Below are 25,022 nucleotides of genomic sequence, written 5' to 3'. Positions count from 1 at the left end.
ATATTTCGTCCTATTTGAGTTCAGTCAGTGTGTTTGTTATGTTTATTAATGCCTCAAATATGAATTAAACGACCGTAAATATATTTAAATTTCACAGGAATTAAAATGTTGCATATATATAATATAATATGCATCAACGTAGAACTATTCTGTTTGAAAAAACTAGAAACTCAGCCCAGAACACTTTATGAAATATCAGAATGAGAAATGTGATATTGATTATAACAATTATAGCAGTTAAATGACACGCATCAAAACGGAGAGAGCGTACACATTTCTTAAATGTACAATGCACATGCATGCCCCCCGGTGTTGCTGATGTCCATGGGCGGTGGTAGTCACTTTCCACCAGATGAGATCCCTGCTCGTTTGCCACCTATGTCATAAAAACTATAGCAAGTACCACCTTATCTATGAGTTAGATGGAATACAGAGAGCAGCTTTGTTTTACATACATACTCGTATGTTAGTTAAGGCCACAGATCATGGGCCACAGGTTTTGGATTCAACCTCAGGTTGGGCCAATAATGCAGACTATAGTTGGAAGTGTGTACACTCTCATACCTCGGAAATAACTTAAAGCCAGTCGGTGTCGTGTCGTCTGCAATAGCGAGAGCATCTGTGTGTGCACACACTTGTACACTATAATATGTCCTGCGTAGTCGGCTGGTCTCCTTAGAGATTGGCCGCCGTGATTTAAATCGATCAGGACGAAATCATCATCATTATTTCCTTCGCAACTTATTCTTTAAGATTCATTTTGCCGCAATTTAGTCAGGATACACTTTTTAATGATGATTCAAATACAACATTAAATACAACATTAGATACGACATTAGACACGACATTAGACACGACATTAGACACGACATTAGACACGACATTAGACACGACATTAGACACGACATTAGATATGACATTAGACACGACATTAGACACGACATTAGATACGACATTAGATACAACATTCGATACGACATTAGACACGACATTAGATAGTTATAAATAAGATAAAATAATTTAGAAGACAAAGTGAATAAGAATTTGTTTATTTGTCGTTCTATTTTACAGAATTCAATTAATTCTTAATTAATTGGAAGTTACTAAAGCAATTGGAATTGTGTTTCTTACAAAGAATAATTAAATACAAATTGTTAAATATCCAGTTTTTGAAATGATGATTCAAGTGACTAAATACTATACGCTCATTCGTCGCCTAGAGGTAAAATCTAAGCAAAACCAACACCTCAAAGGAACACACAGCCTTGTGCAGCAGACACAGCGCAGTACTATGATATACAAGGGTTGTTTTTTAGAAACGTAACAAATAACGTAATATAATTAACGCAACAACGTTAATTTATCCGAATATTTCGCCAAGTTTTGTCTCGTTATTTTAAACGATAACACCCGAGAATTTATAGTTGTGAAATGTTTATATATCGGGCTCGTATTTGTATAAAATACGTAAGTACAAGCGGTATCTTGAATATAAATAGTGAATTCCTTTGAACCTCCGACTCGGCTGTGTTTTCGTAACGATTACGTATCAGCCAAGTTCTTGACATGCTTTCAACTTACGTAGATCATCAGGGGATTTATTTAACTCGCTTATTTTTAAATCGAATTCATTTTTTACAATCCATTTTAATAAAATATAATTTTAATATTTAAATGGATTGTTGTAATGAAGTAAATAAATGGAATAGTATTATATTATAGATTAAGAAATATGAATCTAGATCTGTTAGTAGTGTTCGCAATTTGCATGGAATACGTAGATTGTTTGTGTGTCTTTAATCTTTCTTTGATTGGAATATATTATATATTTTTTTAAATAATAAGGAAGCACTCTATCCTCCATGAACCTTTTATTCAGAGTATTATTTAATAGCGTATTCCATCATGCTTCAATATTAGTTAATAGATACATTTGTGACACAATATATTTCCATAAATACCGTTTTCTTCAACACTTTGCTCGATTTGACATGTTATCATTTTTGACGCACTAGCAAATGGGCCACCAGGTGGTAGATTGTCACCACTGTCTATATATATATAAGTTCATAGTGTAAGAAATATTAATGGTTCCTCTTATTACCAATGCACCACCGACCTTGGGAACTAAGAAGTTATGTCCCCTGTACCTGTATTGATACTGGCTCACTCCCACTTTAATCCGGAACAGAAATACTAACTATTGCTGCTTATGATAGAATATATGATAAATACGGACTACCTGCCCAGTGCGCTGCATAAAGCTGTACCACCGAGTTGAATATAGACTCCAATTATAAAGAAAAAACAGATATGTTTGCTCGAAATGTAACCCGCGACCTTCAATTGACATTGATGTGGTCTATCCCCTGGCCCATTTGACCTCAACGCATTAAAACATCATAAATACAATTAAAAAGATAAACATATATTGAACATCATAGTATACGCCTAAAGCAAATATAACTGACTTTATAATAAATAATGTTATAGCTTCAAACATTCTTATTGCAACTGATGATGTTTGAAAAGGTATTTCAATTACAGAGTTTTGAGTGATCTCTATGAAGTATCAATTCTTCACATGCTTTTAAACTGTCAGATAAGTGTGATAGAGAAATCCGATGAAATCATTACTTCGAATTATGTAATATCATATATTCAAGGTGACATTGAGTATATTAGTATTGTATTAACGTGCTTCGTATCGCCCAATTAGTTTTTACAATCTTTCCGTCAAGAAATTGGAACTCGTAGTTGAGTGGGTAGTCATGTACAAGTATACTACTTGGAAAGCACGTTAAGCCGTTAGTGTTGCCGTTTGATCTATCTTAGTTCATTATCGGATTGTGAGAGTTACCACCGTACTAAGAGAATGAGGTAAAAGAAAACACTTGAGCGTGCGCACACAGTATAGGAATGCAGTATATAATAGATGTTTCTATGATCTTCTGCGTAATTAGGGTAATATCATAGTATCTAACATATATTTTTATTTGTTCTTTAAATACGGATATTTAATTGTGAATAAAAGAGAGCCGAGATGCCACAACCAAACCAAGGCAAGCACCACTGGATCGCCACGTTAATTTGTGTTTATTATTAAACTCGTCTTCGGAAATGAAGGTAATTCAATACGGTTGCTTATTGCGCCATCATCTACAATTGACCAAAGTCAATACTATTTGTAAATACGTGAGCTTAATTTCGTGTGCATTTTTGTTTATAATTATTTAATTCAAGCTTAGAGGTAAAGGAAAATATTGTGAGGAAACCTGCACGTACCGGGTGAAATGCTGCCACATGTGTGCCACCAACCCTCATTGAGCAGGAACCAGTGGAATTATGTCCAAACGTTTTCCTCAAAGGGAGGCCTTGGCCCAACAGTGTGATATTTACGGACTTATCTTATTAATTACTAGCTGTTACCCGCGGCTTTTCCCGTGTAGAATATGAATATATTTACAAATTAAATTAAAATGTTATGTTAATGTAATACCTCTTTGTATACCACATTGGTGTGTGTTTCAGCCCTTAGGGTAGAATATCCAGAAACGCTTAAATGCGGATCAACGCATATTTAATCGGTAGCCCAAAAATAAAATTTCGACCTTCTAATTTCAAAATGATAGACTTCCAGACTAACCTGAATACGAAATGTTAACAACTATTTTACCCTTTAGGCCTAAAATATCAAGAAACGCTTAAATACGTATCTACTCATTTTTAATCAATAGCTCAAAAATAAAGTTTCATGCTTCTAACTTCAAAATGATAGACTTCCAGACTAACCTGTATACGAAATGTCAAACTCTATTTCTCCCCTTAGAGGTAGAATATCTAGAAACACTTAAATACGTATATAATCATTTTTAATCAGTATCCCAAAAAATAAAGTTTCATATTTTTAGCTTAAAAAATGACGACTTCCATAAAAACTTTCAACCCTTATTTCAACCCCTTAATCTTTAAGAGATAGACATATACCATCGCGGACTTTTTTATAGACATTTTTGAGGTGTACAATTCTGTAGTACATTATTTTGATCTATCTAGTAGGGTTGAGCCAGCGTTTACAATGTAAGCGCAAAAAATGTATAACTTTACGACATTACATTAGAAACTTTTAAAATTATCAGTGTTACTTAACTATATTGTCTATGTATTATATACAAAAACCTTCCTCTCGAATCACTCTATCTATTTAAAAAAACCGCATCAAAATCCGTTGCGTGGTTTTAAAGATTTAAGCGTACAAAGGGACATAGGGACAGAGAAAGCGACTTTGTTTTATACTATGTAAAGATGAGTTAAAAAAAAAATCGCCTTAACCAAGAATTTGTTTTCAATTTCAAATTTTCATAATATTTGCGAATTCCAATGTTAAGGCACATGAGAATATAATGATACGGTTTAATTACTCTGTCGTTACACAATTACGAACGCTTGTTTTGATTAAATTATTATTGGATCACCAAATTGGTTTAAGTGTCTTTTAATTACGATTAATTAACGGTTGATTATTCAAGGGATTATAAAAACGTTTTCCCATAAGAGTATTAGGATTTTATTTTTAAAGTGACTCATTTCATTGGATGTTTTTACATACATTTTTAGTTAAACGAGAATATCTTTATAATTGTTTTAATTTCATTATTCGCTTTTGTTGGTTTTTAAAAGAAGTTATTTTGTATATGTATATTTTAAGGGTTACTAAGAAAATTCGTCTCTAATTTATTTTTATTACTAACTACCAGTCCTGGATTGACATAGGTACAACTTTGTAGATTTAAGAATGCACATAAAATCAAAAAAAAAATTTTTTCCAGCTGCACGAAGATGAAATTATCGGCTTTTTTCTACTATATAATGCATGAATTATACATAGAAACCTTCCTCTTAAATCAATCTGTTCATTTATGAAAACCGCATTAAAATCCGTTGCGTAGTTTAAAAGACTTAGCGTTCAGACGGTGGGAAGAGATTTCTATTAGGTTTTACACTATGTACAGATATATTTAAATATATGTTTTTATATAAGACAAGGAAAAGTGTAGCGTCGTACGTCCAGAGAAAGATAGGTAGGTGACATTATCTCAGTCACGGCATAAATTTTGCCCATTATTCCCAACGGTGGGATAAATAAGGCAGAGATGATGATGAAATATTTAGGTATAATATTTATGCAACAATATTCATTCTTCTAGTTGGTTTTTCTAAGATGATCTCATCGGTTGCTACATAATATCCTATTGCTTAGGCAAATGGTTTATTTTACAGGAAGAATAATTTTAAATTCAATATTCTCGATTTTATACGTTTCAATCGATTTGAAAGTGATTTTATAATGAACATCACTTTCGGGTTATTTTCGGTGGAGCATAAATGTTTGAATGTGTTTAAGCGTCTATTTAATATTTTGAATATTCAATTCAAAAGTTCAACCAGTAAAAATAATCATCAAGCCTACTCGAATATAGTTTACAAGAGTTGAAATTCACGCTGGTCACGTCAACACTCTGAATTTAAATCGAGTGAAACTGATAAACGCAGTATGTATAATAATATTCCAAAAATTTTTTCAAAACTGCATCTTTTGGTATAAGTTTTGCGTATATAATTTTTTTTTTTTTTCGATACGGTATTACAAAGGTACGTCTCGTCTTTTGTACATATAGATATTTATTATTATATTTAGTATATAAATGATAATCTTACGTGATTCAACTTTTATTCAGGAGTATGTATGTATATTTCATAATATTATTAATAAATTTAATAAAAACAATTAACAACAAGATTGACATTCGATAGAAATATTCTTATTAATTTTCTTGGTGTTTTTAGGAGGGCTTTGTGCAAGGCCTTTTTGTATAGAATATTACCCTTTCATCAGATATTATACCACCAAACAGCGATTATTGTGTTCCGATTTGAAGGGTGATTGAGCCAGTTTAACTACAGCCACAAGAGACATAACGTCTTAATATTCCCGAGGTTGGTATTTGGCGATGTGTGGAATGCTTAATATTTCTTTCAACGCCATTGTCAATGGTCGGTGGTGACCAAGTGGTTCGGTTACCTATATCACATCAAAAGGAACATTTTAGTAATCTGTAGCAGAAACACAATTTTAATGACATCATACGAACATAGGTAATGAGAAATCTATATTAAGACTTTCCTCTCTTTGAGTAAATCTAAAACGAATTCCTTGCATAATACAGAACATCCAATTATAAACAAGTTGCTTTTAACTGATGTACCCAGAGATCAAAGAATCTTACTTATGATATAATTTCATTCTATATTTATTATAAACTTTTTAATAAATTCCAGCTTTTTAAAATGGCTTTTGATATACAATGTAAAGACTAAGCTGTTGAGTCTAATAGGATGATATTTTACATAGGAATTCCTTATTGAACATATATGAGCTCTGTGGTGAAGATTTTTTTCATAAATCATCTTCTAAATTCGTAGATGTAAGAAAAATGAGCGTAATTATTTAGGCGTCATCACTTCTAACCGTCAAACCGTCTTCTAGCCGTCAATCACGTTGTCGGGTGTCACCGTACGGATTGGACGTGCGCCTGCGCACCTACTGCGTGTAGTAGTGAGCCAGTTAGTGAACATTAAAGGGATGAAATTGGGGATGAAAAATGGAAATTACTCACTATGTTTCTGTTTACGAATAAAACAAAATTTGTTTGAAAATTCGTCCCTTATGGGTATTGAGGTTGGAAGGAAGGAGTAGTTAGAAGTTTTTTTAATTTCAAATATGGAAATTGTTCTATAACGCAACTAAAAACTCTCCTTTAGAAAATTCGGTGGATTTCTGTCTCCTGTATGTTACCAAGAAATTAGTTTGATTCGCTTTTTTTTTTAACAAAATGACCCATAATTACGATTTAGTTAAGCAATAATGAAAGTTAATTTCATTTAAATTAAAAAGTACTACAAGTATTTTTGCAAAAGTTAATTATAATCTGGACAACTAGTTAATAATAAAATAAATATAAAATTATAATTTGTCGTCACGAAAATTGCTTATTTAAAGTGGATTCATAATCGTGCTTGTTTTACATTTTGACTGCCTCGTCGGCCTAGTGGCGATATAAGGCCGCAAATCACGAGATTCTAAGTTCAACCCCGGGCCGGACCGATAAAAATTATGGGGAATTTCTGTCGAAAAATTTTAAGTATCAGCCTGGAATCTGTAAGTTGGAATTGTGTGCACACCCGTGCTTCAGAAAGTACGTGAATCTATTGGTCCTGCTTTTGAACTTTTTCTTGTTATGTCGGAATTGCTGTGCCATCGGATTACGAGCGCGAGAAAGTTGAGAGTAGCCTGCGTTTGCGCACAAGCTTGTGCAGTATCTTATGTCTTAAACTTAAGATTGGACGCCTTTGCCGAAATTGGTCATGAAGACATCAGCATCAACTTTTTTCATTTTACATTTATATTGAAAAGAAAAGAGCCTTTTTATAGGCTCCGAATAAGAGATAATGATCGTTTTAAGTTAAAGACCGTAAATATCCCATAGCTGGTCACAGGCTTCTTTTCCAAAGGATATGGCTTTGATCGTACTTTACCTAGTAACTTCGCGTTGAAAGATTGGATTTGTTGAAACACATGTGGCATAATATCATGCAGAGTATGCATTTTTCCTCAGGATATTCACGCTCGCTACCGTATAGAATATAACTGATAAATATAATTTTAACACAAAAATATTGAATATTGCTATTCGTGTATCGAATATCCAAGAGTCCTCCAAGAGATCTCATTGATTAAATGCTAGGTACGATTTAATTGTGATATATTTTTTTAAAAGTAAATATCGTCAATACAAACTCATATTACAATATTCCGTAAAGATTGTTCGAATAACAAACAAATCTCGGATGTTTTTTTTCGGTTTTTTATCCATTCATTAAGTTAGTCAGGACTTCGGAACTTGTTAGGTGCGACTCGGATCTTGTTTTCGTAAAACTTCCGAACTCCGACACGTGCTACGATTTTTGTATAAGTTTCCTCATGAAATGTTAAATTGATTTCGTTACGAGCGCGAAGAAGCAAGTGGTAATATATATTTTGTTATGTATTTATTATATCGATCGTATCATGAAGTTACCGTTTTGTAAAACGCGTTTTTCGAAAAATGTCTTAAATGGCGCCGAAAATTCACATGTGACAGATATCAGACACTTGCAGATTTTTCCACGATATCTACCGTAACTGCCGAGCAGGAGACACATTATAAACACATATTTTTAAGTTTATGAAAAATCAGTGGTTCTTGTCTGGGCTTGAATCCGTTATAATTGGTTAAGATCTTGATCCACTCGGCTCATTCAAACTCTTTATTATTTTGTTTATTTATACTTAATATATCAGTTGTGCAATTGAAACACAATTATCGTCTATTTATACTTATGCTATAAATGCAAAACTTATTTGTTCAAATATGATGAAACCTACTACGAAGCAAGCTTGAATTCAAAGGAAGGACATAAGGTACTTTTTTATAAGTAGCATCTGGCAACCAAGTCCTTAAACGCGGGCGAGGTCGCGAGCGACAACTAGTAAGGAATATATTTTAGTTGAAGCTGGAACTATTATGATAATATATACATAAATTATAAATAAGCGTATCTACTATAAACATTATATAATGGAATGATTAATATGATTATAAGTTCTATATTTAACGTTCACTGAATATTTCATTCGCTGAATTTGTGTTTATATATGAGAAGATCTATAAGCTTTGAATATTTTTGCCACATGGTGGAACACGCACACAAACATTCACTATCAGTAGAGGAAGTCTTGACATGTTAAAATGAATACGCACACAGACATAGTATATTTAAAATTGTTAATTTGTACTTGTAAAAATTATGCGATATTATGTAAAGAAACTGGCTCCTTAAACAATGCTTAGACAGTTCCGGAGACAGTTCATTGACATATAAGTTTATTCAAGATATAGTCATACTTAAATATCTTTACATAGTATAAAACAAAGTCGCTTTATCTGTCCCTATGTCCCTTGCTTACATTGTAAACACTGGCTGAACCCTACTAGATAGATCAAAATAATGTACTACAGAATTGTACACCTCAAAAAAGTCTAAAAAAAGTCCGCGATGGTATGTCCATCTCTTAATGATAACCCACAATAATTTTTTTTTTATCATTTACTCTTTACGAGAAATAATGGCTTATTTTCGTAGCGATTTTAAGCAATATAGCATAATTCCTTATCCAATTAGGTACTTTAAATAAATTGTGCATTCAATATAGATCAATATGGCCCTTTACAGCATGTAATTTAAATGAAGATTTTCGAAGATATTACAGATTTAAAAATTGCGGAACGTAGCGTTTGCGGTGGTACCGGCCGGCCGGGGCGGCGGGAGCGTGCTATAGGCGCGTCGGAGGTCGCGGTTCTCCCTGTAGCACTTTGAATTTAGCAGCGATCGGACGCGGTTATTATAGGAGCTCTCTAGCGATTGAAATAACAATCCATACTTCCATACTAATATTATAAATGCGAAAGTAACTTTGTCTGTCTGTCTGTCTCGCTTTCACGCCAAAACTACTGGACCGATTTAAATGAAATTTGGTAAACAAATAGTCTAGAGCCTGAGAAAGGACATAGACTTTTTATTTGGAAAAAAGTGCTGTAAAGGGTTGAAAAGGGGGATGAAAGGTTGTAAGTTGTTGAAAGTATTGTCATGTTTAGAATTTTTAGAACTAGAAGCATAAAACTTATATTTTAAGCTGTACATTTATAAAATCATATCATGACACCCACTCGGGAGGGAATTTTGGATATTCTACCCCTAAATGGGTGAAATAGGGGTTGAACGTTCGTATGGATTTTTTTAAGTTAGAAACATGAAACTTTATTTTTGGAATACTGATTAAAAAGGAGTAGATTTTTATTTAAGTGTTTCTGCAAATTCTATCCCTACGGGGGTGATATAAGGGTTGAAAGTTTGTATAGAAGTCCGTCATTTTTAAGATAGAAACATGAAACTTTATTTTTGGGATACTGATTAAAAATGATTATATACGTATTTAAGAGTTTCTAGATATTCTAACTCTAAGGGGTTTAATAGGGGTAGGACATTTTTTATATAGATTAGTCTGGAAATCCGTCATTTTTTAAGGTAGAAGCTCGAAATTTTATTTTTGGGCTACCGATTAAAAATTAGTTAAATGCGAATTTAAGCTTTTCTGGATATTCTACCCTAAGGGGTAAAATACATACCAATGTGGTATACAAAGAGGTATTACATTAACGTAACATTTTAAGTTAATTTGTAAATATATTCATATTCGACGCGGGCAAACCCGCGGGTAACAGCTAGTTGTAGGTTATTAAAAATAATGTGATGTTATTATTCAGTATCTCTCTCATAAACGCGGTTTAAATCCCATTAAATTGCTAACAATCTCATAACTTGTGTAATATGGTAGCGCTTCACTGTTTATGGCTGTGTTTTTATTATGGTTTTACAAAAGGGTTAATCAGAACGTCAATATATATCCCGGTAAGACCCGGTATCCTAGTATTTTTTTTACATACATTTACAGCCTGTAAATTTCCCACTGCTGGGCCAAGGCCTCCTCTCCCTTTGAGTAGAAGTTTTGGTGCCTATTCCACCACGCTGCTCCAATGCGCGTTGGTGGAATACACATGTGGCAGAATTTCGTTGAAATTAGACACATGCAGGTTTCCTCACGATGTTTTCCTTTACCGCCGAGCACGAGATGAATTATAAATACAAATTAAGCACATGAAAATTCAGTGGTGCTTGCCTGGGTTTGATCCCGCAAAGATCGGTTAAGATGCACGCGTCTCAATCCTACCTAGTAGTGAGGCGAGATTGCCCAGTAGTTATAGGTATCCTAGTAATAATATATATGTATTAAAAAATATAAAACATTTTTAGAAACTTCAATTGATTTGTTTCCTATTACATCTAAATATTAAAAAAAAAATGGAAACGAAGATACTATATAAGTATATAAAGTATTTTAATACATTATTCGTTTATATGTATTTATGATAATTAGACAAAACGGTTATACAATAATATATTATGTTATATTTTTATGTTATACTCACATAATTATCACATTGACAGGGAAGTTGTTGATCCATCATTAGTGTATTGATTGAATCAGAGATTGCTTCGGGTAATAGGTAAAATTCAAAAATATAACTAAAATATAATATAACTTTATTTATGAAAATATTGAATTAATTTAACGTTAAATCTTCTCAATAAATTTGTAAAATGACATACAACGCTCGTAATAATACGTACCAAGGGCTGTAATAAGATGAAGTTTTGAACAGAAATTTCTTATGTTTTTTTTTAATTCATCCCCTAAGGGGGTTTAAGTAGGGGTAAGATTAAAAATGAAAGAGTATATGGAAGTTCGTTAGTTTTGAATTTCAGAGCGTTTATTTTAATACATCACCTATAAGGATGAAATCGATGATGAAAGTACATATATCCGGAAGTTCTTCATTGATGAGATCAATATGAAATCAGTAAGAAATATTACCGCTGTTACGTTGTTAAGTCATCTGAAAGGGTAGAATTAGGGATGATACTTTGCATAGTAAGACTTCATAATTGAAGTTAATATTATCATTCTGTTAATGAGTAAAAAACTTCTAAAAATATCAAAACTCGTTAGGTTTCAAAACGTGAAATAATGGATCACAAAGACTATTTATATATATTTTATCCTATGGTATAAAATTGAATGTACCGAAACTTATATTTGATTTTAAGTTTTGAGTTTAGCGCTGTGTACTCGTATATGAAACTTTAACTTAATTTAAACAGACACGAATACAGATTTTCTTAGAATCTTACTTTCATAGTAATAGCAGAAGTTTTTAAATTGTACATTTTTGTAATTTAAACTTACATACCTACTTATTTACTCATTACATATTAGGGTAATTTTATTTTATGATATAGGTTTTCGGACGAGCATATGGGCTGCAAATGTTCTCCACAAATGCTAATTTTCCGAACCGGTGGTAGCTTCAATTAATATAGTTTGTTAAACGATAATACAAAAGTGCTTGTAAAAGCCTACTTGAATAAAGTTCTTATTATGTCTTCTGTATATGTAGTTACATTGGCTCACTTACTCTTCAAACCAGACCACAGCAATACTGAGTACTACTCTTTGGCGGTAGAATATCTGTTAAGTGAGTGGTACCTACCCAGATGGGCTTGCACGAAGACCGACCAGCATTATTTTAAAAATCAATACCAATTCAGCACCATACGAAAAATACTAAGGAATTATTTCAATCAAGAAACACGAGACGGTCTTATCCCTAAGGAACCGATACCGATAGCTGTTTCACTATAATAAACTTTGTGAACGGATTAGTTTCTACCCGTGGCTTTGCCCAAGTAAAGGAGGGGTATGTCTAAACTGAAAAATAAAATCTATCCTTCAAATTTCATCCAAATCCATCCAATCGCTTAAGAGTTATTGAGTAACAAACTCATACGATGAATATATACATCAGAGCTGTTTACAATCGTCGCAAAATAAATCTAAAACTATTTTACGTACGACAATAAAAAACCATTTGAAATTGCTTTGTTTGGAAGAAACAACAATTCGTATAATTTAAATCACTGAGTATCGTAAATTTTGAACGATCGTAATTCCGTCCGATCGTTCCTTTAAGCCGTATGTAAAGACGAAAGCTTCTGAACAATTTGAGCTGGGTTTTCTTCAGATTTCTTTATATGACATCGGTTTCAACAGCTCTGATTCACTGGCCATAACGAAGGAAATGTCGTCTTGAAATTGAATTTTATAGTATATACTCGTATCTTGGTTGAGATATTTTATACGAAACAATCAGAATGTACTTCATTCTTTAGACTTATGCAAGTTTTATAAAACGCTATTGAAGGTAATTTTTTTTGCGAACGGTACGAGTAAATTCTAATAGGAAAAATGTATTAGACCCGATCTATCGATATTCGATTATAATATATTTTTTTCAATAATTTGGCTTTGAAAAGAGATGTTGGATAATTTTTCACGGGGAATATTCCGATGAATTGTTTGGATAAATCCCGGCCGCTGAATATTACCTCTGGACATTTCGTCATAATTCCACATTTCATTCACACTACCTAAATATTCACAACAGTGCGATTTATAGGCAACCAACTTTTGCCAGTGGATTTTCCGAGCCGATGCGACTTGGGAACCTTCAGCAAAAGAGCGCACAGATTTTTTAAAGGCCAGGCATCTGCGAGCCTGCACGTGTTGCAGATGGGCATCGGTAGTAATTTTCTATGAGGTGAGCCTCCTGCTCGCTTGCCACCTATACCATAAAAAAGGATAGAACGGTATGAAGTGGAATACAATGGGCTACCCCATTAGTATAGAAAGTTTTAGTTTTTTTTTTAAGTTATACTATCTTGATAAAAAGTTTAATAATAGGCAGTGTATTCAAATATAACTTTAAATGTTCATTCTATTAAACGAGAAAATTATCTTAAAATGTATGGGAAAAACCAAAATTTAAGAAACATCAATACAAAATTAATGAAAATTCTTGTGAATAACGTATGGTATTTTTAACTTAATTATATTTCGACAAGAAATCTTAATACGAGAGGTTTCTTAGGTATTAAAGGATCTTGGGATGGATTTTGAACTCGAATCTTCAATGAATACATTCATTTAATATTTCATGGACACAAATTAGAAAACGTTACAGATTCACGAATTGAAATTAAATGTATATTTCGTGCCTTTAAATTAGGAAATTATTTAGATGTTGAAATTGAAACAATTTTAACTTGAAATTAATTTCATTATAATTGGATTTTAGTTATGCTAGTCGTAATATTAAAATATCTTATTATATATTTTTATTACATATAATATAAATCGGTGGACTGGAAAATGGTCCACCTAATAGTAAGTGGAGACTTTGGCACCGTAAGAAATAACCATTCCAAAATCGCCAATGCGCCATCATTTGGAAGTATATCCCTTGCGCCTGCCGTTACACTGGGTCACTCACCCTTAAAACTGGAACACATCAATGCTAAGTATTGCTGTTTGGCGGTAAAATATGTAATACGTAGGTGGTACTCGACTAATCGGGCTTGCACAACGCCCTACTATCAAGGAAATATAAACAACCCAACAATTTTCGATGGGTATTCTACTTACTATCCGAACCTTGTTTGGGTATAATAGGCATAGATTTTAGGCCTTCTCATAGGCCTTACGGTGAAATGTTTACTCAGCGTGCAAGAGATAATCGCTTAAATATTTAAACTATACTGCACCATCACTCCCAAACATGCAAATATTCCACAGTTCATTCACACCACCTAGATGTTTTCAACAGTGCGAATTAAACGGCAACCAGCTTTCGCTAGCGGTTTTTCCAAAGCGATGCGACTAGCCATCATGAATAGAGTGTGTACACTCTATCTGAAAGATTCCAATTGTTGGGGTTTGGTACGCATTTTCTATCAGGTGAGCCTCCTGCTCGTTTGCCACCTATGCCATAAAGCAAGCATAGAGCGGTTTGGATTGGTAGTTAATCTTCTATGACCAAGAGTGAGTAGAAGCAAGAGTAACTGCTTTACCAGCTTTCTCAGCCAGTGTTAGCATCCCTCGCGTATACCACTGCTAAGTTTCTAACTCCGGTATCTACTGAAAAATACTTTTCAGAATGTAGTTATACAAAATAATTGTTATACCAATCATTGTATTAATTGTGATTCTTAATTATTGAGTTTCTTGCCGATTCTTCTCAGGAGAATCTTTTTATTCTGATGGTAGCTTGACGTTTCATACAATTCTGTAAGATGACGATCTAAAAGCCTACTTGAATAAATTTTGATTTTGATTAAATCAATGATACCAAAATCTTGGCGCACACTTCATGTTTCATTTTACATGCGTTCATTGATACATTGTTTACTGATTCATTTATTTATTTTGATCATCAGGAGTCGTATAAATTTTATATAAACTGCGAAACTCTTCAAGACGGCCGCAACATGTACAAGGGATAATATTTAGATAAGTAATTATCCTTACATTTTTGTACATAATATACGACAAAGAATTCAATTTTCTAACATAACATTATTTATAGAATTTGCACTATATCTTTTTAATATACTCCAATGAACGTATATTGCCCGAAACGATAACCTTGTTATGTTATGTTTGTATTTATCGAGCTATAATTCCGAAACTTCTGACACTTCAACAAAGCTGAACTTATTATTATTTACTTGGGAACAGCAACTTATTAATAAGATAATAAGCTTATAATTAATTGCTCAGATATCGGCTTCGTCTCGGAGCTATAAAATTTTATTAATGACCATTAATATTAATTTATAATCTTTTGACGACAGGGAAAACTGTACTGTTCTGCTAATTTTATAAGAGAATCTTCTTTAGCAATTTAAATACTTTAAGACCTTGTTACTTTGGCTATAATCCACTGGATAGGAAGCGTCAACCCTAACCAAAGGTTGTAGCTTCAAGGCTTTACTGATTTTTCTTGGGCTTAATTTCTGTTTATATTTCACCTCGTGATTGGATGATATTCTATCACACAAATCTTGCACCCCAAAGAAGAGCGTCTATGCCCAGCAGTTTATATGAATTTTATTTTATGATTTATATAGCAAACATATTCATAGAATTCATTAACATTACTCGTTACTTTGAGAGACTTCTTCAGATACCTAATAAGTAAGTAGGGTATTAAAAAATAATAATCTGTACCAGATAACTACACTACATAACAATAAAATATCTAAAAGGCTTTTTGAAGATCTTTTCGTTTTTACATGATGTGCGCGCACAGGGACTAAAGGCAAAAAATACATGACTAAGTTCGTCGCTGAACTGCCAATTAAGTGTTCAGATTTCCGAAATTACCAACTTCACGCCTTCTAATTCCATCTTACTTGCTCTTACGAAAAATGCGAGAGAAATATATTCGACTATATTGTATTTGACATTTGTATCGTGTCTTTTATTAAAGGTTTTATATTATTTTATAATGTACATTTAATTTAAAAATTAAACTGTGAATGGTTAAATTTTGTGACTCAGTGTTATTGTCATAGTGAAAAAAGAAAAAAAAAAATATTTTGAATAATATTTTACATAAGATTATTATTAATCTATATAAGGTTTTATTTAATTGTTATGTTAAATAATTTGCATGCAATTAATAACTGTTATTATCTGATAAGTAGGTTGTACTTAGCCAGACGGACGAGCACGAAGCACCACACTGAGTTTTTTCACTGACATATACCTAAAAATATAATCTATAATGTATGCACAAGATGCGAGTATCCAGAATCTTCCAAAGCGTTTTAAAACATAAAATATTTATTTCTACTCATTCAAAGTCAAAGTCAAAAATCTTTATTCATTGTAGAAGTATTACACTTACTTATTGATATGCAATAGTCAACCACCGATTCGGAAATTAACACATCGGACCTGAGAAAAACCGGCGAAAGAAACTCATTTCATTTTAACAAATATTACATTTTCATTAAATATAGTTCATGTACAAAATACATGTACAATAGTTAACACATTTTAGTTATTTGAAACAGCCTGGAGGCGATCATCTCATTCCCAAGGTGTGCAATCTACTAAAAAGTCATTAGTGTTATATTAATATACTATAATATCATTACACGCATCTAAAGAATTATCAATTATATAACGAAATGTAATAAGTAATGACTACATATAAACGTTAGATAATAATTGATAATTGTAAAGTAATTAATATTTTATATATTTTAAAAACAAAATTGGTTACTTTTTTGTTATAGGTATCGGGATAATAAATAGGCTATCTGGTAGCAAATTATCACCAACGCCCATTGAAACTGTTCTTTAACCGACTTAAAAAATGATCCTATACGGACAGTAAGCGAATTTCGGACAGACAATAAATTCTCCAGGATTATCTAAGGGGTCTTATCGTGCATGTGTGTGCGAAAAGACGTATACACTTCTTTATTCTACAGCATTATATTTCGATGAGATTATAGTGTAACACGATTCGAGATAGATGAGATGTAACATCGATAAGATATATTTAAGATCGGAAGCGGCGACGATGTCACCACTGTGGAGCGGACTGGGATACCTCTCAGGATACTCTTGAAGCGTGGAATGTGAAGAGACAGATACTGGTCCCCGTATTTGGACGAGTCCTTGGGTGGAGGGTCGTGGCTACCTTCAGTGTGATGTCTGGAAATATTAAATGGATAATCTTGTTCGGCGAAAACGACGAAGGTGTCGTCTTGGACCTCCTACCACCTCGAAGTATAGGGCTTCAAAGAAAGGGTCCGACCCTTGTGGCAGCAGTTAAATGAGGTGGGGCGTCGCCTTCCAAGGCAAGAAAAAATGTATGAAACGAACACGAACGTATGATCATCAAAGAATCGATTGAATACATTATTTTATTATTAAATTAGAACGTTGTGATATTGGCCGTAATACTGACACCTATATGGCTATTTCCAAAATATATTAGAGAAATAATTTCTGAGCGCATACTTCACGTTTTCAGAAGAACATGTTTAATACTTTTAATTTTCTAATTTTCTGTAAATGACTATTATTAAATTGAATCCAATTATTTTACGTAGACTTCAAATGAAGCTATTATTGTTTTGTGAGATATTTTATAAATACTTGTTTCATACGTTATATAAATATGTAATTACAACAAAGGAATATTATACAAGTGAAGGGTACGTGGGTAAAAATAATTTATACTCATATTAGTTGTACCCAGCTCGTTGCGCCATCTGTTGCTTAAGGCTGTTTTGTGGTGCAAGCTATAAGCGGCACTGATTACCTTTTTTTATCTCGCTCGAAAAATTCGTCACAGTTTTACCCCACGTGGTATGTGGGACTTGTCAAAGCCCTGGACGCTGAGTGTGCCCCGGTACACCGGAATACCCATTAAAAAACTCTTCGGCGCCATGGGATCGCTTTCGTATGCTACTGTGACGTCCTGTGCATACTGATTACCTAAATGAACCCACCCCACACTTGAAATTTTACATACTGCTAGGGCTTTGTGGAAGTCGGACCGTACCTGGGTACTTATTGCATATTCTATCATTAAGCATTTTTTTTGTATCGGTGTGAAGGGTAAGTAAACTAGGTCAATTATTATATAGACAAGGGACATCGATTATAAGTTCCCATATTCTTTATTATCGTATCAGAACAAATAAAGATTGTACCTATCTATTGTTAAAAAAATGTACAGATAACCGCTCGATATAAGTAAAACGAAACAATTACTTTGACGGTTTAAAGTACAATAGTTATAATATCTTTTATTATTCCTCTATATCTTACAAATTAAGTCTTCTCTACTACCCTCACGAACTGATCCCAAGCCTACGTAGTATTTTACGACTCCATAAACAGATTTTATGCGTCAACAATCAAAGGGTTGACTCTGTTGACGCTCTCAGATGAATTAGAAACTGACTTTAACTTAATTAAAATATATTTTCAAAATTAGGCTTTAGTTTATATTTATGGAGAAATGTCATTCAGAATTATGATGCTTTTAAGGCTTAGGACATATAACTAGGGTTTATAAGGAATTTCACGGTAGCATGCGAAAGTGATCCCGTAGCGCCCGCCGATGAGACGGAGAGGGTACCGCTGGTTTTTTAGTGGGTATTCCAGTGTACCGGGTAGCAAGCATCTTGGGCACCGGCAAAAATATTGAATTTATGTAACAAATAAAACAGTTCAATTAAATTATATCGTAAAACCAAATAATCAAAATGATTTAAGAGATCAAAATAAGGTCTCAATTAACACGTGCGTATTGGGCAACGTCTAGAGCAGAAGTGAATTCCCTTTTCCAACATCTGGCCATCGTCAACTCGTTATAACCCGTGTATCTGATAAAAGTGCATCACTGTTCCATTTTTATTCAAACAAAATCCAGGTATTATTCATATATAAAATAAAAGTATTTTGTTACAAACAACAGTACTTAGTATTTTTCATATGGTGATTGAGCCCATGTATCTACAAATGTATATTTATGTACATACATAACGACTTAGTTCCCGAGGTTAATGGCGTATTGACCAAGCTCAAAACTCAAACTCAAATTCCTTTATTCAATATATAAGCATTACACTTACTTATTGATTCTCAAATTAAGCACTACCACCGGTTCGGAAAATAAAATACCTTGACCTGAGAAGAACCGGCGAAAGAAACTCAGCGTGTCTTTTTATTTTTGTGAAATTTATTATTTACATATATCAAATACGAAAATAAATAGCAAGGAGGCGATCGTTTCGTTTCGAAGGTGTGTTATCAATCATAAACTCGCAAGTTGTATAATAACCTTTCGCACCCAAGCATTCCTAATTTTTTTTTTTATTTACAACATACCATGTGATATGATTAATATTTCTTGCAGTGCCGATGTCTATGTGTAGAAGTTACCACTTACCATCAGATAACCAGACATTTCGTCTGTATTTTAAAGAAAACTTAAATGCAACAAAAATATTTAAAATAGGAATATGCTGTGCAACCCTTTTGCGTATGAAAATCCATTTAAACTTAATTCAATATCTGGCGCTGGTTGCCATACCCGACATATTACATTAATGTCACGTCTGCTTTAAGTATCGAAGTATTTGAACCGACGGTCCTTTGCTCTGTCCCCATGACCATCAAGTCTCTGCTAACAAAATATAACGAACGTTATAGTTGAATAACTTTTTACTATGATGTTAAATTTAATACAGTACAAGGACAGTCCGGGGTTGTCTCGAATTGAATGAAAGCCTTTTCCTGTCCACCATTATGATTTATAACTCGAAAACATATAAAGACGTATTCTCTGGAAAACTCTTGGCGAAATTAGGTCGTATTATGATAAGTTTTATTTCGTATTTGTGTTATAAAAACTCTAGCACTATTCATTGCGGCTTTGCTCACGAATAATAAGAAAAATGTTTCGCAAAACGCGACACGCCGTTCATTATTAATATTTATTCGTCTCGATGGGTCTAAAATGTCGCTTTGTTTCGGTCGATTTTATTAAGATTTCATAATATACTTTTAAAATTTCGTTATCCTTTAAAATTAATGTCTCTATCCTAGTAATAATATAAAGGTGAAAGTTTGGATGGATGTTTGTTTGTCAATTACACCAGAACTGGTGAACGGATCTGGTATCGCACATGGATTACTTTTAATTTCGGAAAATTTTACCTTACTGCACATACATGACCTCTCCCCTCATACGCGAGTAAAACCGCGGTCGGAAACTAGTGAATTCATTCAACAGCTTACGATTCTATTTCTTCGTTCAGTTTTCTACATCAGTATACCATAAATGTCGATAATGCGTACCTATTATTCTTCCCGAGTGTTATGTATAAGTGTGGAGCATTAATGTTATTGAAAAATGACCCTTATTCTTTAAACTTCAAAGGTTTTCATTCGAAGGGGTTTGATAGTAAATGCTACGTCACGTTCTCGGCATAAAATGTTGGGTTCTCAGAAAAATATTAAATGCAATAAGCGGTTATGGATCATTCTTAAATTATATCATGGTTCACGTTATGAGTTAAATTTGATGGTATATGTATTAATTTAGATGCAATATTTATTTAACCGTTTTTAGTCAATTCATTTGCACAAGCAAGCACCACTGAATTCATGTGCTTAATTTGTATTTATAATTCTAATCTCGTGCTTGGCGGTGAAGAAAAACATCATGAGGAAATCTGCGTATGTCTAATTTCAATGAATTTCTGCCACATTTGTATCCATCAATCCGCATTGGAGCAGCGTGATGGAATAAATTCAAAATCCTTCTCCTCAAAGAGAGAGTATTGCAGTCAGCAGATAATTCAAAATGTGATAAGAAAAAACAAAACAAAGTACGCACCATAAAAGTCTAAGTTAATACTGCATCGTCGTTAGACAAAATTAATTTAAATTTAAAGTAACTACCGGGTTGAAATGTATATTCTACCATGAAGAACCGGCGTGTAATTTAGTAGTTACTATTTGACGATACTTAGATGACATAAGTAATTAAATAGAATTCAATTGATGTTTACTTGTTGTCGCCCGTTTGGTACGGGTCGTGATCATCAAGCGTTAAGTATAAAAAGCATATGCCTTTGCTTGGAGTTTAAGCTTCCTACATACTATAACTATTAATCAAATTCGGTTTAATGGTTTGGCCGTGAAAGAGCAATAGACATACAGAGAGAGCTACTTTCGTATTTTTTTTTATGTTATAGGGGCAAACGAGCAGTAGGCTAAACTGATGGAAAATGATTAACACCGCCCATGGACATCTGCAACACCAGGGGGGTTGCAGCTGCGTTGCCGGCCTTTAATGAATAAGTACGCTCTTTTCTCGAAGGTTCCCAAGTCGTATCGGTTCGGAAAACCGCCGGCGAAAGCTGGTTCCACAGAGTGGTTGTACGAGGCAGAAAATGTCTTAAAAATCACGCTGTTGTGGATTTTCGGACATCTAGGTGGTGCGGGTGAAATTTAAAATTTATAATATATATGAATTTTAGTAATGACACGAATACATTGCCTAAGAGAAAGATTTGATTTTGCCAAAACTTTGCGGAAACCTGATACTCACTTGAGGTAGGGTTTTTTGCAAAACCATCTGAGTAGCTTACCAGTCACTCATAGTATTATTTTCTACTGCAGTGACAATAAGTATTGTTATGTTCCGATTTGAAGGAAGAATAAGCCAATGCAACTACAGGCAAAATATATACACATAATAACATTCACGTTCCCAAGGTTGATGGCACATTGGTTATGTAAGAAATGATTAAATTATACACGGCACCAATGACTAATGGCAAAGCAGGCAACGTGTAAATAAAAATGTTTTTATGAGTTTATGAGGTAAACCTTTAAATTATAAGTTTTCAAAAACAAAGAATCGCAGTTTCATTTGCGATGCTTCTGCATTGCAGTTCGCCAGATCTACACATCTCAGAATTCATTTCAAAACACGCAGATTTTCTTATAAATTTTTTCTTCACTGCAGAACATGAAATGAATTGCAAACAGAAATCGGTCTCTCATCTAAACTTGAGGTGCTTGATTATAAAACACGTATTCGGCTCAAAAGACTTGAATTTAATACAATTTGAATTATAATATGTATTGAGATTAATTAGAAAAAGTTATGAAAATATTATAATCTAAATATTATTAATTCGCGTAGGCTCTTACAAGCATTTAATTACATATTAAGTATGTTTAAATTATTGTTTACCCTGTATGAAAATCAACGAAAACGAATTCCAGGCTTATTTGAAATTTATGCTAATAATATTCCTTATTTAACATGAGATTTAAATTAATAATTGATAATGCTCTGGGAGAGGTACTATCACTGGACAAACACGAGCTGATGACGATAATGTTGAAGCTAAAAGTTTTTGTGTAAATTTATTAGGTAGCCCTACCACCAACTTGGTGGTAGGGCTTTGTGCAACCCCGTCTGGGTAGGTACCACCCACTCATCAGATATTCTACCGCCAAACAGCAGAACTCAGTATTGTTGTGTTCCGGTTTGAAGGGTGAGTGAGCCAGTGTAACTACAGGCACAAGGTACGTAACATCTTAGTTCCCAAGTTTGTTAATATTTCTTTCAACGCCATTGTCTATGGGCGGTGGTGACCACTTACCATCAGGTGGCCCATTTGCGCGTCCGCCTACCGATATCATAAAAAAAAGTATATTTGACCTCATTTTACCTGAATAAAACAATTAATATAAATTGACGTGAGAGACGTGTCTTCGTAAGTGAAATATCTAAACTTTTATTACGTTTTCTCTCAAGTTCTAGTTTCCGTTCCGTCGGAGTGTGACACAGAGAATATAAATTACGAACACATTAGTGCATATAACTTCTGCGCAGTTGGCTAGTCACCGATGATAATGTCTGTCCGAATCGCCCAGACATATGTATATCATTATCACTACGATATATACTCAAAAATATTTTATGGAGTTAGTTATAATTTTACTATATAATATAGTTATATAGTGTGATATAGGCCTTTCAACTGTCTTTCTATGATAAAAATATTCCTTCCAGAGGAATCCGGCTCATCTCACCGTCTCCGTCTAGGCCTACCGCATGGTCTTTTAAAACTGCGGGGGACCCATTTGCTTGTGATTTTGGGCCAAATATTATCTGACATTCGACAGATATGTCCCGCTTAGTTCCATTTCAGTGATGCAGGTTTTAGATTTTAAGCAGATTTTAGTATGTTTAATCCGGTCTGAAAGTTCAACACGCACATTACTATGCTCCAATAATATTAAAAATTTCAAGTGCGGATCTCTGTTGAATAGATCAAAAATCATGTCTGCGAGCCATAATCTAAAATATCTCTTTAGGGATAACAGGATAAACTTCACGTTGCAATAAGACCTGTACCTCTTCTTCTTTGTTCTTATTGCCTTTACTGATGACAGGAGGGCTGGTTTATTTATTGCCCAGAGGATCGGAATATCGATACGACGGGGAAATGCTGCTGGCATTCTTCCTACCATTCTAGGCGGTTAGGATGGACAAATGGTCCACATGATGGTGAGTGGTCACTACTGCCCCTAGGCATTGGCGTCTGAAAATTTTAACTAATTCTTACATCGCCAATGCGATACTAACCTTGAGAACCAAGATGGTATTTCCCCTTGAGCCTGTAGTTACACTCATTTATCTTTCAAACCGGAACACAACAATGCTGAGTATTGCTGTTTGGTGCTAGAAAATCTGATGATAGGTCGGACTTGCACGAAGCCTACCATTATTTTTATTTATTTTTTGAATATGAATAAAATTAGTTAATCTTCGATCCAAATTCGTATGTATTTAGTGTTCATATCTTATAATAATATAAAAACCGAAATAAAAAAAAGTTAAAAAGTTCTTGTCTACTCGAATAAAGTATGTATTGATTTCAAGTTTAGTTACTGCTATATAAATTCTTAGTTGACATTACAGTTTCATTCAATAAATTGTTTCCATTACGATACCCCAAGTGTTTTCCAAATCCTCTATAAAATCTACAAAATGTAAGAACATTTTTAAAAATTCAAATATTATTCCAAATTTAAAAAATGCATTTCAATTCAATCCTGTGAACGTTGATAACTGCGTCCTTGAGTTCTAACTGGAAAGCGCTTGAGTTTGGATTTTAGTATTTCCTTTTGAATAAGAAAGTGGGTTATGAATTTATATAAATTGCAATTATTTATTTGTATGACACGTGTGGTTGATGCATTAGAGACGATACATGATGATGTAATTAGATTTATAGGTATAAATTGAAATGTAGCTGTTGAAGAATATCACATATCCAGTAAACCACACGAATAACAATTAGGTACTCACGATAAAATTGATTAAATTTTAAAAAATGGAAGTTTTTTTTAAATAGAGTGCTTATTTTATTTATTTTTTTATTATACGCATGCTCAAGTTATTAGAGCAGCAGCAGAGAAGGTTATGAGAGAGAGCCATGCCGCTTGCCGTCACGGCATGCGATCAGTCTTATCCCTAAGTTACGGTCAGAGGTGTTTCACATAAATCATATACGATGAATTATATATAGCATACACGCCATGCATTCACTAAATAGTAGAGGGTGGGGGTGAAGACGCATAACGGTATAAAAAAATAGTATAAATTGTTTAAGGTATACCCGCAACGCCCGCCAAAAAAATTATCACATCAAAAAATGGATCACTGGATTATTGTTAATAACAATTTCCAACCACTTCAGGCTAGATAGACAGGCGAACTATTCGTAACATATTTATATAATGTGTGTATTACATAATATTATATCTCATCTTTCAAACCGACAGC

The 25,022-nt window shown here is 33.4% G+C and overlaps 1 protein-coding gene across 1 annotated transcript in view; it reads left to right on the top strand.

Moving 5' to 3' along the window:
- Window positions 1-25,022, top strand: part of LOC113394794 (potassium voltage-gated channel protein Shaw-like) — a 262,752-nt gene that overhangs the window by 107,174 nt on the left and 130,556 nt on the right. The window lies entirely within an intron of this gene.

This window comes from Vanessa tameamea, chromosome 17 (assembly GCF_037043105.1).
Source record: "Vanessa tameamea isolate UH-Manoa-2023 chromosome 17, ilVanTame1 primary haplotype, whole genome shotgun sequence".
NCBI lineage: Eukaryota > Metazoa > Arthropoda > Insecta > Lepidoptera > Nymphalidae > Vanessa > Vanessa tameamea.
This window is presented reverse-complemented; position numbering and strand designations above follow the sequence as displayed.